At 44.9% G+C, this 19006-nt stretch overlaps 1 protein-coding gene across 3 annotated transcripts in view; it reads left to right on the top strand.

Moving 5' to 3' along the window:
- The window catches only part of MEGF6 (multiple EGF like domains 6), a 232694-nt gene that overhangs the window by 52267 nt on the left and 161421 nt on the right, over positions 1-19006 (top strand). The window lies entirely within an intron of this gene.

The raw sequence follows: 19006 nt of genomic DNA, 5'->3' as shown, positions 1-19006 counted from the left end.
GCCTTGTATTGATGTATTTTCCCCTTTTTAAATTGGCTGGGGCTTTCTTGTGAGCTTTTACCCGGAGGTTTTTGTATTACAGGCTTGAGACACTCTTGTAGTAAACCAAGTAACAAAGTTTATTTTTAGCTTCTGGCTCCAACGCTTATGGTTACATTTGTGTGTTCTGTTACCGTCTTGAGCAGGGGTCCACAAACTTTTTCTACAGAGGGCCAGGTCACAGTCCCTCAAACTGTTGGAGGGCCGGATTATAATTTGAAAAATAAAACATGAATTCCTGTGCACGCTGCACATATCTTATTTGTAGTGTAAAAAACACTTAAAAACAATAAAATAATTAAAATGAGGAACAATGTTAACAAATATAAACTTATTTGTATTCAATGGGAAATGTGGCCCTGCTTTTGGCTGATGAGATAGGATTGTTGTTGTTGTTATGTGCTTTCAAGTCGTTTCAGACTTAGGTTGACCCTGAGCGAGGGCCAGGTAAATGACCTTGGAGGGCCGCATCCGGCCCCCGGGCCTTAGTTTGAGGACCCCTGGTCTTGAGCTTTACATTCAATATCATTCACTTAGTTAACTTTTCCTATCAAACTTCAACTGTTTCACATCAACAAATATGTTACTTTTTCATACACTCTTGACAGAACTATATTCCGCCTTAAACCACACTGGCACTTCTTTATTTTCCTTAAAACTTAAGCTCCATTTTCCTAACTGCTTTTCTCTCACAGAAGTTCCTAACTGTCCTTCACAAACAGGAATCCCTAACTGAAACCTTTTGACTCTCTAACTCCCTATTTTTAAACTTAACTCCACCCCTTTGGAATGTTCAGCTCTCTTCCCCCCAACTGCCATTCTGGCTCAGTGGCCCTTTCAAATCCTGGCCTACACTCATCTGCATATGACCAATCGGCTGCAGGTATGCAAATTAATCTTGCCTCTACTGTTGCTACCCTATTTCTGCCAATTCTGCCACATTGCAACCTAGAGCTATACATCAAAAATTTAACATAGATCAACAAATTCGCTACAGCATGCTGGCTGATATCTAAACAGAGGATGGGCTGGAGGTATCATTGCTGGCTGCTACATCCCAACGGATGCCAGGTGGTACAATACCAGCTAAACAGTATAATTTCTCCAGTGGTGTTGGGCACAGACATCCTGTGATACTGGCAAAAGAAGGCTCTCCATGGACAAAAATTGAGAGCCAAATTGACAAACAAAAAACATGGCTGTGGCTCACAAGTGGAACTTTGAAAGAGGAGACAAAGGAGGGCCTGATTCTGGCAGCCCAAGAACAAGCCCTCCACTTTTGGACTCTTGCTTGCTGAGGTGTTCTGGCAAGTATCTCTGGATCCTAGAAAATTATTTCTCGATTGCAGAACAATGGCATTGTAGATTGCAGAGCAATGCAGGTATGGCTCTGTTATAGAGCTAAAATTTAGGGGTCCTTGCCAGGAGGCAGAGACCAATTAGACTCCTCAAAGAGTTCTTTTTTCCCTGGCGAGACAGAGAAGCATCCCATATTTTTCCCTAATTTCCCAAAGAAAAGTCTCACCAGTTGAAGAAAAGCCATCAAAGTTTAATGCGATTCAGCTGAAACGGATGCAAAGCTGCAATCATTCGCCAGCAGAGCATGAGGAGATTACACCAATGCAGTCATATTTATAGTAAATTCAAATTTGCAGAGTTCAAACTCCCCGCCCCGGCTTCCCTGTTGTTCCCTGCTGTGATTGGGTGATGGGCGGACACCTGGGAGGCGGCCCTCCCGCCCCCAGCGCCTCTGGACCAATCAGGAAGCTCCAGTGGTCCGTAGGATCCAATGGTGAGACCTCTGCCACCTGGTGGCGACAGCCAATCAGGAGAGATGGAGGCGGGATGATGGAACACAAAGGAATCTGGGAAGGAATCTTTAAACAAAGGAATGCCATGTGCCCTGTGAGACAAAGAGCCCATACAGGGCTGCTTTGAGTGCTGTGAATCAACATGTGTCTTTCCTGGCTGTGAGACAGAGGAACAATGCCTGGGGTTAATGCTATCAATGGGAAGTAAACAAAAAGCAGACAGGAAGGTTTCCCCTTATCTTACAGAAACTTTTGTCAAACAATGCTTTACTCTAGTGGGCCATCTTCCGAGTCTAGAGATAAGAATCTCCTTCTTTTATCCATGCAAGTGTGTCTTTGGCAGGAGGTTTCAGTCTTTTGTTTCTGAAGGCCAGGGGGTTCCCTTACATATTTCTTTGGAGGGAGAAGGGGCAAAGGGTCAGGAATACAAGGAAACATAAAAACCATATAGAAATTATTCACAGGGAAATCATATGCAGCTATCTTCCCATCCAGGACCCCAGAGAGAGATTAATAATACCAATTATGTGAGCCAGCTGCCGAAGGGGCATTTTGGGGGCTGCCAAAGGAACATTCTTGGTGATGGAGAGTGGTCAACACAGAGAGCCGTTCTGGTTGACATCTTTTAATGCCTTCATTGAGCTGCAACGTTAAGGGAATTCAATGAGGAGACGTTCCTCGGCCAATTTAAAAGCTTGGGAAACAGGGTTGCCTCCAGCCGTTTCCCCTTTCTGATCCAGACTGAAACAAAACAGTCTTAAATCAGCTGCCACCTTTGCAGGATTTGCAGCAGGGGTGCCAAAGGGAAGGCCACTCCATGCCAGGCCTGTGTCGCTCTTTGTTCACATCCATGAGAGCTAAATTATGGACCTTTTTGTCCCATGGGCTTGTCCCTCACCCCCTGCTTTTACTTGGACGCCTATGCTCTGAGAAGAGGCTGGAGCAACCCATGCTCATAGAAGTGTATCCTGGCAAACGAGAGACTAGATGCATTCGGTGGAAGGATTGCTCTTATTTTGGTATGACCCACTTCCTATATGACCCAGTGGTCTGTTTTCATCTGTTTCACAAATAACATGCTCAGTCACAAAAGCAAGTTTTTGAATCAGGGAAAGGGACAGTGGCAAACCACTTATTTATTTATTTACTAGCTTTCCCTGGCCATGTGTTGCTGTGGCCCAGTCTGGTTAAATGTATTTATTTATTTCCTATCAAAAGCATTGCATAAATTAGTATAAAACTCATAAAAATAGAAGGCGTGCAGGTGGATAAATATTTTTTGACCAAAAACGGGCAACAGCAACGGCATTGTCTGTAGCCTCCAGAAAGTGGGAATTTGTTTTGGAATTATCATCAGAGATTAGTTTCCTGAGAAAATCTCCTGTTTGTTATGTCTAGATTTGAACCCAGTACCCATCTAAGAATTGTACATCAAACGTAACCAAAGCTTTCATGCCATTAACTTACAGAAACCATTACGCATTACACATAAATAAACGTTTCATTATAGTTAACACATTACAACGTCATTGGTATTTAAACTCTCTAAGGAAAACAAAAAATATAGTAACACAGAAGAGTGTTACTAAGTATCCTCTCCACACATGTAACTCAGCCTGAATACTAAGCAATAAGGTGGCAGCGTACCCCAATTGAAGAAACAGTTCCAACTTAATTCAAATATATATTCAGTTACCTCCCTCCTGTGATATTCATTATAAAGAAGTTCCTTAGTGAGAAATTCATAATAATTTTGGTGAAGCAGCGTTGGGATTATTTTTAAATCTTTCCCTGCCTGATAAATTCAAATTATTTAAAATCTACTCTACTCCACGGCCTTCCTGATATTCTTTAGGGCACAATGGACAAGCATACAGATGCGGAGTTGTCTGTTCTGCTCCACAGTCACACAAGGTTTGGGATTCTTTTAGGTAGTGCCATTTTGCCAGGTTGTCTTTTGGTCTGCCCACTCCGCTTCTGAGTCTATTCAGTCTGTTTAAATGGAAAAGAAAGAAAGGACCGGGTTGTGACGCAGCTGGTTGGTAGTTAGCTGCATTAAAAATCACTAGGTCATGAGTTTGAACTCATCCCAGTTTAGAGTAAGCTCCCAACCATTGGTCTAGCTTGCTGTTGACCTTTGCAGCCCGAAAGGCAGTTGCATCTGTCAAGTAGGAAATTTAGGTACCGCTTATGCAGGGACCTAACTAATTTACACCGCCACAAATCTCTCCAGCAGTGTGCAAAAGAATGAGGAAGTACTTACTTACTTAGGCGATCCCTCGTAGTCCGAGGATGATGGTCCTCCAAGGTCGGTGTTCTCTCGGTGGGTCCGTAGGTGACTGTGGAGCCCTCTTCTTGACCTGTATTTTCTCCCGCAGTGAGGGCATTGGTTTCCAGGTAGAAGGCGGTCCCGGTCGAGGTTGGCTTGATGCGTCTTCCTCTTGGCATGTTTCTCTCTTTCGCCCTCCATTCGTGCCTCTTCAAACTGGGCACACAAAAGACAGCACTGCTGGTCACAGCTGACCTCCAGCTGGAGTGCTCACAGGCCAGTTTCTAATATATTTAATTTCACAATACTTGCGAGTATACAATATTTTTGTTGCCCCATTGTCTGTACAGATATAGAGATTGTCTGGTTTGCTGACTCCAGAACACTCGTTCACTCAGGCAATTGTGATTTCTATAATTGGTTAGAATATTGGGGAAAACCTAGGACACAACGGAGCAATGGCTTCAAACCACAGGAAAGAAAGGAGATGCCACCTGAACATGAGGAAGAACTTCCTGACTGTATGAGAGAGCTGTTCAGCAGTGGAACTCTCTGCCCTTGAGTGGGGTTGAGGCTCCTTCTTTGGAGGCTTTGAAGCAGAGGCTGGATGGCCATCCGTTGGGGGTGCTTTGAATGCAATATTCCTGCTTCATGGCAGAATGGGGTTGGACTGGATGGCCCACGAGGTCTCTTCCAAGTCTAGGATTCAGCGATTCAATCTATATATATATTTAGGCCTGGGTAACAACGCAAAAATTTGTTTCTAAAATCGATTTGTAATTGGGGGTTTTTTTTGTTTCGATATTTAAAATAATTACAAAACTTTCCCCAAAAAAAGTTTCGGTATTTACGAAATTTCGTAAATATTTACAAAACATTTTGTAAAGATGGCGCCCTTTTTTTTTCAATATTTTTAAAATATTTTTTAAATTTAATTATTAATTTAGTAGAATAGGGATTAATTATTATTAATTATTATTAAGGAGGGAAGGCAGGCACTCACTCTGGCGGGCCCTCTCGCTCGCCGCTCGCTCGCCCCTCTCGCTCCAGCAGACAAGAGTTCTTCCTCCCACCCTGAACATTATTCCACAGATATATCAACCCCACTTCCCCACTTGCCTAGTTTCCAACAGACCTCACAACCTCTGAGGATGCCTGCCATAGATGTGGGTGAATTGTCAGGAGAGAGTGCTTCCGCCCCTCTCGCTCGCCGCTCGCTCGCCCCTCTCGCTCGCCACTCGCTATTATTATTAATAGGCAATGCTAAGCAAGCTGGTCAATTGCAACATTCAGGCAGGAAGCAGCCAGACCATGAAGCTGCAAGGCCATTCAATGCTCATCAAGCTGGCCAGCTGCAACATTCAGGCTTGCCTCCAGCAGACAAGAGTTCTTCCTCCCACCCTGAACATTATTCCACAGATATATCAACCCCACTTGCCTAGTTTCCAACAGACCTCACAACCTCTGAGGATGCCTGCCATAGATGTGAGTGAAATGTCAGGAGAGAGTGCTTCCGCCCCTCTCGCTCGCCGCTCGCTATTATTATTAATAGGCAATGCTAAGCAAGCTGGCCAATTGCAACATTCAGGCAGGAAGCAGCCAGACCATGAAGCTGCAAGGCCATTCGATGCTCATCAAGCTGGCCAGCTGCAACATTCACGCTTGCCTCCAGCAGACAAGAGTTCTTCCTCCCACCCTGAACATTATTCCACAGATATATCAACCCCACTTGCCTAGTTTCCAACAGACCTCACAACCTCTGAGGATGCCTGCCATAGATGTGGGTGAAATGTCAGGAGAGAGTGCTTCCGCCCCTCTCGCTCGCCGCTCGCTCGCCCCTCTCGCTCGTCGCTCGCTATTATTATTAATAGGCAATGCTAAGCAAGCTGGCCAATTGCAACATTCAGGCAGGAAGCAGCCAGACCATGAAGCTGCAAGGCCATTCGATGCTCATCAAGCTGGCCAGCTGCAACATTCACGCTTGCCTCCAGCAGACAAGAGTTCTTCCTCCCACCCTGAACATTATTCCACAGATATATCAACCCCACTTGCCTAGTTTCCCAACAGACCTCATAACCTCTGAGGATGCCTGCCATAGATGTGGGTGAAATGTCAGGAGAGAGTGCTTCCGCCCCTCTCGCTCGCCGCTCGCTCGCCCCTCTCGCTCGCCCCTCTCAGCAAGCATCGGCAGGTGGCCATCTTACGTATTTCCGAAATGGACAGAAATACAAAATTTTTTGGCGCCTGCCGTTTCGATATTTAAAAACACTTCCAGGTTAAAAAAAATGTTTTGTAATCGTTTCGTAATTCAAAAATTAACGAATTTTTTAACGAATTACGAATTAACGAAACGAATTGACCAGCCCTAATATATATAAATGCTCTGTGTGTAATGAGTACCTTAAAAACAAGAGAACCAATGAACGAAATCACACCAAATTTGGCAACAAAACATCTCACAACACAAGGAGTGACCATCACTCAAAAAATTATGATTTTGTCATTTGGAAGTTGTAATTGCTGGGATTTATAGTTCACCTATATATAAAAATGCTCTGTGCGTAATGAGTACCTTAAAAACAAAAGAACCAATGAATGAAATCACACCAAATTTGGCAACAAAACATCTCACAACACAAGGAGTGACCATCACTCAAAAATTATGGTTTTGTCATTTGGAAGTTGTAATTGCTGGGATTTATAGTTCAGCTATAATCAAAGAGCGTTCTGAACTCCACCAACAATAGAATTGGGCCAATCTTCCCACACAGAATCCCCATGATCAACAGAAAATACTGGAAGGGTTTGGTGGGCAGTGTCCTTTGGTTTTGGAGTTGTAGTTCACCTACATCCAAAGATCACTGTAGACTCAAACAATGATGGATCAGGACCAAACTCTACAAGAATACTCAATATGCCCAAATGTGAACACTGGTGGAGTTTGGGGGAAATAGAATCTTGCCATTTGGGAGTTGTAGTTGCTGGGATTTATAGTTCACCTAAGAGCATTCTGAATCCCACAAACGATAGAATTGGGCCAAACCTGACACACAGAACCCCCATGTGGGCCACAGCAACGCATGGCAGGGGACGGCTAGTGATTCTATGAAAGTGTGATGCATTAAACCCGGAAAAGCAATGTGAGAGCTGGAAACATTCCCAGCGGGCTGGATATTGAGGGATTTGAGCCATCAAATCTTTTGTATCCTTGCCATTGCCATAAATACATTTTATTGGGGTGAAGAACCTTTCCAAAGTCCTGACCTGATGGAGATGCGGGAAAGAAGCAAACGTCGCTTCCCTCAAAGTGCCCAGGCTGGGATTAACTCTGTCGAACCGTGAACGGTTTGGTGTTATGCTTTGTCCATCCAAGAGCTGTGAGCTGTTGTTACGCTTTCAAGATTGGCAAGCGGCTTTGGCTAGCACACATAGAATCATAGAATCATAGAACAGAATCATAGACTCAAAGAGCTGGAAGAGACCTCATGGGCCATCCAGTCCAACCCCCTGCCAAGAAGCAGGAATATTGCATTCAAATCACCCCTGACAGATGGCCATCCAGCCTCTGCTTAAACGCTTCCAAAGAAGGAGCCTCCACCACACTCCGGGGCAGAGAGTTCCACTGCTGAACGGCTCTCACAGTCAGGAAGTTCTTCCTAATGTTCAGATGGAATCTCCTCTCTTGTAGTTTGAAGCCATTGTTCCCTTGCGTCCTAGTCTCCAAGGAAGCAGAAAACAAGCTTGCTCCCTCCTCCCTGTGGCTTCCTCTCACATATTTATACATGGCTATCATATCTCCTCTCAGCCTTCTCTTCTTCAGGCTAAACATGCCCAGTTCCCTAAGCCGCTCCTCATAGGGCTTGTTCTCCAGACCCTTGATCATTTTAGTCGCCCTCCTCTGGACACATTCCAGCTTGTCAATATCTCTCTTGAATTGTGGTGCCCAGAATTGGACACAATATTCCAGGTGTGGTCTAACCAAAGCAGAATAGAGCATGGGGAGCAGGACTTCCTTAGATCTAGACACTAGGCTCCTATTGATGCAGGCCAAAATCCCATTGGCTTTTTTTGCCGCCACATCACATTGTTGGCTCATGTTTAACTTGCTGTCCACGAGGACTCCAAGATCTTTTTCACACGTACTGCTCTCGAGCCAGGCGTCCCCCATTCTGTATCTTTGCATTTCATTTTTTCTGCCTAAGTGGAGTATCTTGCATTTGTCACTGTTGAACTTCATTTTGTTAGTTTTGGCCAATCATCTCTCTAATCTGTCAAGATCGTTTTGAATCCTGCTCCTGTCCTCTGGACTATTGGCTATCCCTCCCAATTTGGTGTCGTCTGCAAACTTGATGATCCTGCCTTCTAACCCTTCATCTAAGTCATTAATAAAGATGTTGAACAGGACCGGGCCCAGGACGGAACCCTGCGGCACTCCACTTGTCACTTCTTTCCAAGATGAAGAGGAAGCATTAGTGAGCACTCTCTGTGTTCGTCCACTTAACCAATTACAGATCCATGACCCATGTGTTAGCCTCAAATTGACTCCTCCTTTTCATCCACGCTTCCCTTTAAACTGCTGTGATGGAAAAGGCTGGCGCTCTTTGAAAGGGATATGGCTCCTTTAATGCTTTCCGTGGCATGCCCCTAGTTTGGCCACAACGTCTCTGGGCATTCCCATATCCATCAAGAGAAGCCTTCTCAATTAGACTTACTTACTTAGGCGATCCCTCATTGGACAAGTAAGATGGTCTTCCTTGATGACTATTTTTGTGGGTTTGTAGGTGACTGTGGAGCCCTAATCTTGACCCGCATCTTCTCCCACAGTGAAGGCATTGGTTTCCAGGTGGAAGGCGGTCCCAGTCGGGGTTGGCTTGATGCGCCTTCCTCCTGGAACGTTTCTCTCTTTCACCCTCCACTTGTGCCTCCTCGAATTCTGCAGCACTCCTGGTCACAGCTGACCTCCAGCTGGAGCGGTCAAGGGCCAGGGCTTCCCAGTTCTCAGTGTCTATGCCAGAGTTTTTAAGGTTGGCTTTGAGTTGTAGTTCATCTGCATCCAGAGAGCACTGTGGACTCAAACAATGACAAATCTGGACCAAACTTGGCACGAATATTCCATATGCCCAAATATGAACACAGATGGAGTTTGGAGGAAATAGACCTTGACATTTGGGATTTGTAGTTGCTGGGATTTATAGTTCACCTACAATCACAGAGCATTCTGAACCCCACCAACGATGGAATTGGGCCAAACTTCTTTAAATCTCTTTTCCTGTCCACCAACATTCCGTTTCAGAGTAGAGCAACTGCTTTGGGAGACGGTGGTCAAGCATCCGGACAACGTGGCCGGTCCAGCGGAGTTGGTGGCAGAGGATCATCGCTTCAATGCTGGTGGTCTTTGCTTCTTCCAGCACACTGACATTTGTCCGCTTGTCTTCCCAAGAGATTTGCAGGATTTTCCGGAGGCAGCGCTGATGGAATCGTTCCAGGAGTTGCATGTGATGTCTGTAGACAGTCCACGTTTCGCAGGCATAGAGCAGGGTTGGGAGGACAATAGCTTTATAGACAAGCACCTCGGTATCCCTATGGATGTCCCGGTCCTCAAACGCTCTCTGCTTCATTCTGGAAAATGCTGCACTCGCAGAGCTCAGGCGGTGTTGTATTTCGGTGTCGATGTTGACTTTGGTGAAGAACCAGTATTGGATAGGAGTTTTATTTATCACTAGCTGTCCCCTGCCATGCGTTGCTGTGGCCCAGTCTAGTAATCAGGAAAATAAAGTAATGAGAAAGTGTTGGTATCTAATATATGTAATTCCTTTCTGCTTGTGGGTAAACAGTATTTCTTGTTGTTTCTTTGTCAGTGTTGATGTGGAGAGTGTCTGGTTTGCCTACTCTGGAACATGCAACATATCCTAGTCCTTCTTTAAGGGTCTCTTTCAAATCTATGGTACAATATCTGTGTGTGTGTGAGAGAGAGAATCATATCTATCTATCTATATCAATGGCTGGATGGCTCTTTGTCAGGAGGGCTCTGATTACATTTTCTTGCCCTAGTGAAGAGAGTTGGACTGGATGGCCTTCAGTATTTTCTGTTGCTCATGGGGGTTCTGTGTGGGAAGTTTGGCCCAATTCTATCGTTGGTGAGGTTCAGAATGCTCTTTGATTGTTGGTGAACTATGCATCCCAGCAACTACATATCCCAAATGTCAAGGTCTATTTCCTCCAAACTCCATCTGTGTTCATATTTAGGCATATGGAATATTCGTGCCAAGTTTGGTCCAGATCCATCATTGTTTGAGTCCACAGTCCTCTCTGGATGTAGGTGAACTACAACTCCCAAACTCAAGGTCAATGCCCACCAAACCCTTCCAGTGTGTTTTGTTGGTCATGGAAGTCCTGTGTGCCACGTTTGGTTCAATTCCATCATTGGTGGAGTTCAGAATGCTCTTTGATTGTAGGTGAACTATAAATCCCAGTAAGTACAAATCCCAAATGTCAAGGTCTATCTTCCCCAAACCCCATCTGTGTTCATATTTGGGCATATTGAATATTTGTGTCAAGTTTGGTCCAGATCCATCATTGAGTCCACAGTGCTCTCTGGATGTAGGTGAACTACAACTCCCACATTCAAGGTCAATGCCCACCAAACCCTTCTGATGTTTTCTGTTGGTCAAGGGAGTCCTGTGTGCCACGTTTGATTCAATTCCATCGTTGGTGGAGTTCAGATTGTGCTTTATGTTTATCCTAGATTACATTTCCAGAGGTACATACATTTAATCATCTAAGAGCGCATCTACAATGAAAAATTAGTACAGTGTGACACGACTTGCATTGCACTCAATGCGATGGAATCACATTGCTTCCTCTTCCCAAGAGTGCTGGTGTACCGGGATTGTGGCAGAGCTGGCTGAGTGTCAGCTGCATTAAGATCACTCTGACCAAAAGGTCATGAGTTCCAAGCCAGCCCGGGTTGAAGTGGGTTTCCAACCAATTGTGTGTAGCCTGTTGTCGACCTTTGCAACCCGAAAGACAGTTGCATCTGTCAAGTAGGAAAATTAGGTACCACCTTAAAGTGTGGGGAGGCTAAATTAACTGATTTATGAGGCCATAAAGAAGATTCCAGCAAAAGCATTCCAGCGGGGAAGCATGCGGGGAATGCGGAAGTGCTTCATCAGTGTCGCAGATGGACGATGAAAGCGACCAGAAAAAGTTAAATAGCCTCTGTCTATGTCTGTATATGTTTGTATGTCAAAAATTGGCATTGAATGTTTGCCATATATGTGTACACTGTAATCCGCCCAGAGTCCCCTGCGGGGTGAGAAGGGCGGAATATAAAAGCTGTAAATAAATAAATAAATTCACCAAATTGCAACTTCCAGTTTTTTATGGCATCGAGACATGGCAATCCAAGTGGGGTCAAACTGCATTAAACTTACCATGTAGATGTACCCAATGGGGTGGGGGTTTAATATCCTCATCCTCAGCATTCAGCGTTCGGCTTGGATGGGACCCAAGAGTCTGTTTGTGTTTGACTGTTAAAAGAGAAATCAAACTTGGAGGGAGGAATTGAATGTGCAACACGTTAAGCGCTTGGAGTGACAGGTTTGCTGATGCCCTTCTGAAAGCTTTCCCCTCTTTGGGGATTTGTGATGGCTGGCCCAGGCCCAGAGCCAGGAAGCCTTGCGCCCGGGGAGTGCAGACAGATCCGGGGCGAGCGCCAGGCGGCTTTGGCTCAGCCGCCATGGTCTTGGGTCACAAGCGAAGCACCGCTTCCAGTTTTCTGTCTCCCTGCATCTGGGAATGTCTCAGAAGTCTCTGTTCCCCGTTCTCCACCGCACAAGGACTTGGAGAGCTGCCTTCCCACGTTAAAAATATGTGTTTATTTACCAAGACATTTCCATGCTGCCTTTGAGCACCTCCTCCATAAGTGCCCTCAAGGTGGTTTATAACAATAACACAAAATACACAAACGCAAAATGAGACTGTAGAAACAAACAAAAGGTAGCACAACAGGCAGTAAGAGCACCTAGAGCAGTGTTTCTCAACCTGGGGGTCGGGACCCCTCGGGGGGTCATGAGGTCATGAGGAACCTCATGAGGAACACAAAGAGTGCTCACTAATGCTTCCTCTTCATCTTGGAAAGAAGTGACGAGCGGAGTGCCGAAGGGTTCCGTCCTGGGCCCGGTCCTGTTCAACATCTTTATTAATGACTTAGATGAAGGGCTAGAAGGCAGGATCATCAAGTTTGCAGACGACACCAAATTGGGAGGGATAGCCAATACTCCAGAGGACAAGAGCAGAATTCAAATTGAGAGGGATAGCCAATACTCCAGAGGACAGGAGCAGAATTCAAATTGAGAGGGATAGCCAATACTCCAGAGGATAGGAGCAGAATTCAAATTGAGAGGGATAGCCAATACTCCAGAGGACAGGAGCAGAATTCAAATTGAGAGGGATAGCCAATACTCCAGAGGACAGGAGCAGAATTCAAATTGGGAGGGATAGCCAATACTCCAGAGGACAGGAGCAGAATTCAAATTGAGAGGGATAGCCAATACTCCAGAGGACAGGAGCAGAATTCAAATTGGGAGGGATAGCCAATACTCCAGAGGACAGGAGCAGAATTCAAATTGAGAGGGATAGCCAATACTCCAGAGGATAGGAGCAGAATTCAAATTGAGAGGGATAGCCAATACTCCAGAGGACAGGAGCAGAATTCAAATTGAGAGGGATAGCCAATACTCCAGAGGATAGGAGCAGGATTCAAAACGATCTTGACAGATTAGAGAGATGATTGGCCAAAACTAACACAATGAAGTTCAACAGTGACAAATGCAAGATACTCCACTTTGGCAGAAAAAATGAAATGCAAAGATACTGAATGGGGGACAATGCCTGGCTCGAGAGCAGTACGTGTGAAAAAGATCTTGGAGTCCTCGTGGACAACAAGTTCAACATGAGCCAACAATGTGATGTGGCGGCAAAAAAAGCCAATGGGATTTTGGCCTGCATCAATAGGAGCATAGTGTCCAGATCTAAGGAAGTCATGCTACCCCTCTATTCTGCTTTGGTTAGACCACATCTGGAATTCTGGGCACCACAATTCAAGAGAGATATTGACAAGCTGGAATGTGTCCAGAGGAGGGCGACTAAAATGATCAAGGGTCTGGAGAACAAGCCCTATGAGGAGCGGTTTAGGGAACTGGGCATGTTTAGCCTGAAGAAGAGAAGGCTGAGAGGAGATATGATAGCCATGTATAAATATGTGAGAGGAAGCCACAGGGAGGAGGGAGCAAGCTTGTTTTCTGCTTCCTTGGAGACTAGGACGCGGAACAATGGCTTCAAACTACAAGAGAGGAGATTCCATCTGAACATGTGGAAGAACTTCCTGAGTGTGAGAGCCGTTCAGCAGTGGAACTCTCTGCCCCGGAGTGTGGTGGAGGCTCCTTCTTTGGAAGCTTTTAAGCAGAGGCTGGATGGCCATCTGTCAGGGGTGATTTGATTGCAATATTCCTGCTTCTTGGCAGGGGGTTGGACTGGATGGCCCATGAGGTCTCTTCCAACTCTTTGATTCTATGATTCTATGATTCTAGGTGGTGTCAGAGGGGTCACCAAAGACCATCAGAAAACACAGTATATTCTAGGTTCTTGTGGGGTTTTTTTCGGGCTATAGGGCCATGTTCTAGAGGGATTTTTTCCTGACGTTTCGCCTGCATCTATGGCAAGCATTCTCAGAGGTGGTGAGGTCTGTTGGAATTAGGACAGTGGGTTTATATATCTGTGGAATGGCTGGGGTGGGGCAAAGAGCTCTTCTCTGCTGGAGCTAGGTGTGAATGTTTCAACTGACCACCTTCATTAGCATTAGTATATTCTTTTGGTCATGGGGATTCTGTGTGGGAAGTTTGGCAGAATCTTATCATTGGTGAGCTTCAGAATGCTCTTTGATTACAGGTGAACTATAAATTCCAGCAACTACAACTCCCAAACGTCAAGGTCTATTTTCCCCAAACTCCACCAGTGTTCACATTTGGGCATATGGAGTATTCATGCCAAGTTTGGTCCAGAGCTGGACATTAGGGAAGGCTGAGCGAAGGAAGATCGATGCTTTTGAGCTGTGGTGTTGGAGGAAAGTGCTGAGAGTGCCTTGGACTGCGAGAAGATCCAACCAGTCCATCCTCCAGGAAATAAAGCCCGACTGCTCACTGGAGGGAAGGAGACTAGAGACACAGTTGAAGTACTTTGGCCACATCATGAGGAGACAGCAAAGCCTAGAGAAGACAATGATGCTGGGGAAAGTGGAAGGCAAAAGGAAGAGGGGCCGACCAAGGGCAAGATGAATGGATGGCATCCTTGAAGTGACTGGACTGACCTTGAGAGAACTGGGGGTGGTGACGGCCGACAGGGATCTCTGGCGTGGGCTGGTCCGTGAGGTCACGAAGAGTCGGAGACGACTGAACAAATGAACAACTACAACTTGGTCCAGATACATCATTGTTTGGGTTAACAGTGCTCTCTAGATGTAGGTGAACTACAGCTCCCAAACTCAAGGTCAATGCCCACCAAACCCAGTATTTTCTGTTGGTCATGAGAGTTATATGTGCCAAGTCCGGTTCAATTGCATTGTTGGTGGAGTTCAGAATGCTCTTCGAATTTAAATGAACCATAAATCCCAGCAACTACAACTCCCAAATGACAAAATCAATCCCCCCACAACTTGACCAGTATTCAAATTTGGGCATATTGGGTATTTGTGCCAGATTTGGTCCAGTGAATGAAAATACATCCTGCATATCAGATATTTACATTATGATTCATACCATTAGCAAAATTACAGTTATGAAGTCGCAACAAAAATAATGTTGTGGTTGGGGGTCACCACAACATGAGCATTAAGGGGTCACAGCATTAAGAAGGCTGAGAACCACTGACCTAGAGCTTCAGAGAGCTTTTGTTCAACCATCTCAAATCTCCCTGCTTGAGTGGTGATGGCACGATCATCAGCATAGATGAAACTCTCTGTCCCTTCTCCAAATGGTAGAAAAAAATCCTGAGATATTTCACCCTAACCCTGAGCCTCTATTGTTAGAAAGAACAGGTCTTTCCCTATCTAAGCACAAGGTCAGTTTTGGAGATGAAGTAATGCTCAATAGTACTCAATAACTATTTCTCTCTATTTCTCAATAACTCAATTACTATCTCAATATCTTTGTTCTGTCGTGCGCTGGGCCTGTAAAGAATTTCCTTTAGAACAGGCCGTGCAACCTTTGCCCAGCGGGAAGCCAGGGCCCCCCGAAGAGAAGTTCTCTAGGATTTTCCACCACAAAAGGTCTTTAGATGGCTTGTGAAGTATAACAAAGTCCTTTATTAATGAACAATCAAACAGAAACTTCTTTTGTCTTCAGTAAAAGTAAACAAATGATTCCAGGATTTTATGCAACTGTTAACTTCCTAATCTTGCCCACGAAGGACAGGCAACTGTCTTCAATAACTTCTTCTTTAAAGGAAAACCCCCTTTTTAACTTCTCCCAGGCTGACTGTAATCTAACCCTTACTGATGTGGGCTCCGCTACCGGGTCGAACTGCATCTCAAACACCAAGTGGACCTACCAGTAAACGCTTAGATGTTCTCCAGCTGGAGTTCTATGGTCTCCAGGGCTGTTTCCCTGGAAATCTTTGGAGACTCTTAAGACTGTTCTCCCCCGGAAAGTCTTAGATGCTCTTAAGACTGTTTTCCCCCAGAAAGTCTTAAGGGTTGAAGCTTTTGTAAAGGGGAAGCTTGCATATGTCCTGTACATTAGCATTCCTTGCTGAGACTAACTAAAAAATGGCTCCCTACCCGAGCTGGTCTACGTCCTATAGTTAGCTTCTAGGGCTGGGCGGTTTCGTTTCGTTAATTCATAATTCGTTAATAATTCGTTATTTTTTTCAATTACAAAACGATAACGAACCATTCTGGAGCAATTATTAAAAAAAAAGAATTTTCAAAAACGTTTTGTAAATGCTTCGTATTTCGATATTGTATTCGTTTCGTTATTGTTTTGAGGTCGTTTCGTTATTATTTCCGCATGTCTGGGCCAGTTTTATGGTTTAATTAGTGAAAAAAAATTATAATATCACACCAACAGTCAAGAACAGAGGGAGAGGGAAGCTTCAGAAGGTTTTGGAGGTTTTTTAGCGTATTTCGCGGTCGCGTCCGCCATTAACGAATCGATTCGTTATTGTTTCGGAAATCGATTCGTTAATTTTTTTACCATTTACGAAATTTCGTAAATAACGAACTTTTTAAAAGGAAAATTTTGTAATTATTTTAAATATCGAAACAAAAAAAACCCCCAAATACAAATCGATTTTAGAAACAAATTTTTCCGTTGTTACCCAGGCCTATTAGCTTCCTTATGTGAGACTGCCCAAAAAATGGCTCCTTTCCCTCCCAGAGCCCTGAACAAGGGGCGGAACCAAAACTTAATGATGATGGACAGGTGACTTGCCCTATGAATGCAACCAAAGAAAGCCACCTATCTGCAGAGTCCCTGGAACCCAGGGCTGCAAGCAAACATTTAATACAAAGCAAATAAGTTTGGAGCTCCTGGTACAGCCGTACCAGAACAATCTTAATATATATCTCTCTATAACTCAATAAGCTTCTCTATCTCAATTGTCTTTCTTAATAACTCAATAACTATTTCTCTCTATTTCTCAATAACTCAATTACTATCTCAATATCTTAATATCTCTATACAACTCAATAGCTTTCTTCAATAACTATAGTATCTCAATAAGCTTCTCTTTATCTCAGTTGCCTTTCTTAATAACTCAATAAGCTTCTCTTTATCTCTATATCTATCTATAACTCAATATCTCAATTGCTATTCTGTCTATCTCAATTGTACTCAATTGTATTCACAATGGGTCTTTCAGAGCTCCCTGCCTGACCAACAGCACATCTGAGCTTATTTTCTCTACTGAAGGAGGCAGGGAAGATTCCAAAATGGAGATCTCAACCCCACGAAAAAGGGCGAACTCCATACCCAAAGAGATACTTTCTAAACCAATAACTGCAGAGGGCCTGCAGCCTGGCTTTCCAGACTCTGATACTGTTTAACTTCCAGGGTGCTGCTGGGTCTATAGCAACCCTGGGGAAATGCAAAGGAATGCTATCCCATGCAGTTAAAGGCAATGTAAACCATGTTCCTGGAAGACGGAACACTTGGTATTTCTCTTTTGTGATGGGCCTCTATTGGAGGTAGCCAAAGGGAAGTTTTATCATATTTATTTATTTATTTATTTGATGCACTTATTGACCGCCATTCTCAGCCCATAAGGGCGACTCATGGCGGTGTACAGTACACATAAAAGACAATTACAAAAACCCAGTTTCAACAACATCTAAACTAACAACACTTACAGACTACACTAAAAATCCGCTCGTCTCATAGTGGAATCATAACCCGTCTCATATTCCTTGTTCCGTTCCAATTCTTCTTTACCGTAATGTTAGCACTTAATTAAATGCCCTCTCGAAGAGCCATGTCTTAAGGACATGAGGGAGGGCGCCTGTCTGATGTGTGCAGGGAGAGTGTTCCACAGCCGGGGGGCCACCACTGAGAAGGCCCTCTCTCTCGTCCCCGCCAGACGTGCCTGTGAGGCAGGCGGGATCGAGAGAAGGGCCTCCCCAGACGATCTCAAGGTCCTCGTGGGCTCGTAGGCCAAGATGCGGTCCGAAAGGTATTTTGGGCCGGAACCGTTTAGGGCTTTGTAGGCCAGAACCAGCACCTTGAATTGGGTCCGGTAGCAAATCGGCAGCCAGTGAAGCTGGGACAACAGGGGCGTTGTGTGCTCCCTGCCACCCGCTCCAGTTAGTAACATGGCTGCCGCACGCTGAACCAGCTGAAGCTTCCGGGCCGTCTTCAAGGGCAGCCCCACGTAGAGAGCGTTGCAGTAGTCCAGGCGGGATGTGACAAGAGCGTGTACCACCGTGGCCAAGTCAGACTTCTCGAGATACGGGCGCAGCTGGCGCACGAGCCTGAGCTGTGCAAATGCTCCCCTGGTCACCGCTGACACCTGGGGGTCCAGGCTCAACGATGAGTCCAGGGTCACACCCAAGCTGCGAACCTGCGCCTTCAAGGGGAGTGCGACCCCGTCCAGCACAGGCTGTAACCCTATACCCCGTTCGGCCTTGCGACTGACCAGGAGTACCTCTGTCTTGTCTGGATTTAATTATCATAAATTCTTCTCTTATGTTTCTCATTAACTGTATTCTCAATTCGCTTCTGACACGATAAATAAATAAGTGGAATTCAATTCCATGGTTGGGGGGAATGAGATTGGCTTTGGATCCGTTGCGGTTCTTCCGTTTTAAGGAGGAGGGGGACTGGGCATCTGTCTGGAACCTGGGGCTTTGCACACAGTGTGCGGCTGGTATGTGTCAAATTTCCTGTCCTCTTTGTGTTTCTTTGAGACCTCCAAAGCCCCGGCTGGCTTCAGAGGACAGCCAAGTTGCTAATCTCCCCAGAATCGAAATGCGGTTGCTAAACAGACCGAGACCTCTTCCTCCCCTTTATTTTGTGGAGAGAATAAACCCACTCATATATGCCGTTGCCAATTTATTAGCAAGTGCTACGGGGTTGGGAAGAAGTCTGTCCTTGGGTGCATATATAAGCATGCAGGCATGTCACCAAGATAGATAGATACGTTTTATTGATTGGCCTATTGGCCGTATCAAAACATTTAACACATAACACAATTAACACATAGTCATACATAGTCATACATACAACATACAACCCTCGGTATAAAAGGAGTTAAAATAAACAATAGGCCTGGGTAACAACGCAAAAATTTGTTTCTAAAATCGACTTGTATTTGGGGTTTTTTTTTGTTTCGATATTTA

The sequence above is a fragment of the Anolis sagrei genome, chromosome 13 (assembly GCF_037176765.1).
Source record: "Anolis sagrei isolate rAnoSag1 chromosome 13, rAnoSag1.mat, whole genome shotgun sequence".
Lineage (NCBI taxonomy): Eukaryota > Metazoa > Chordata > Lepidosauria > Squamata > Dactyloidae > Anolis > Anolis sagrei.
The sequence above is the reverse complement of the archived record's forward strand: the minus strand, read 5'-3'. Positions and strand labels throughout refer to the sequence as shown.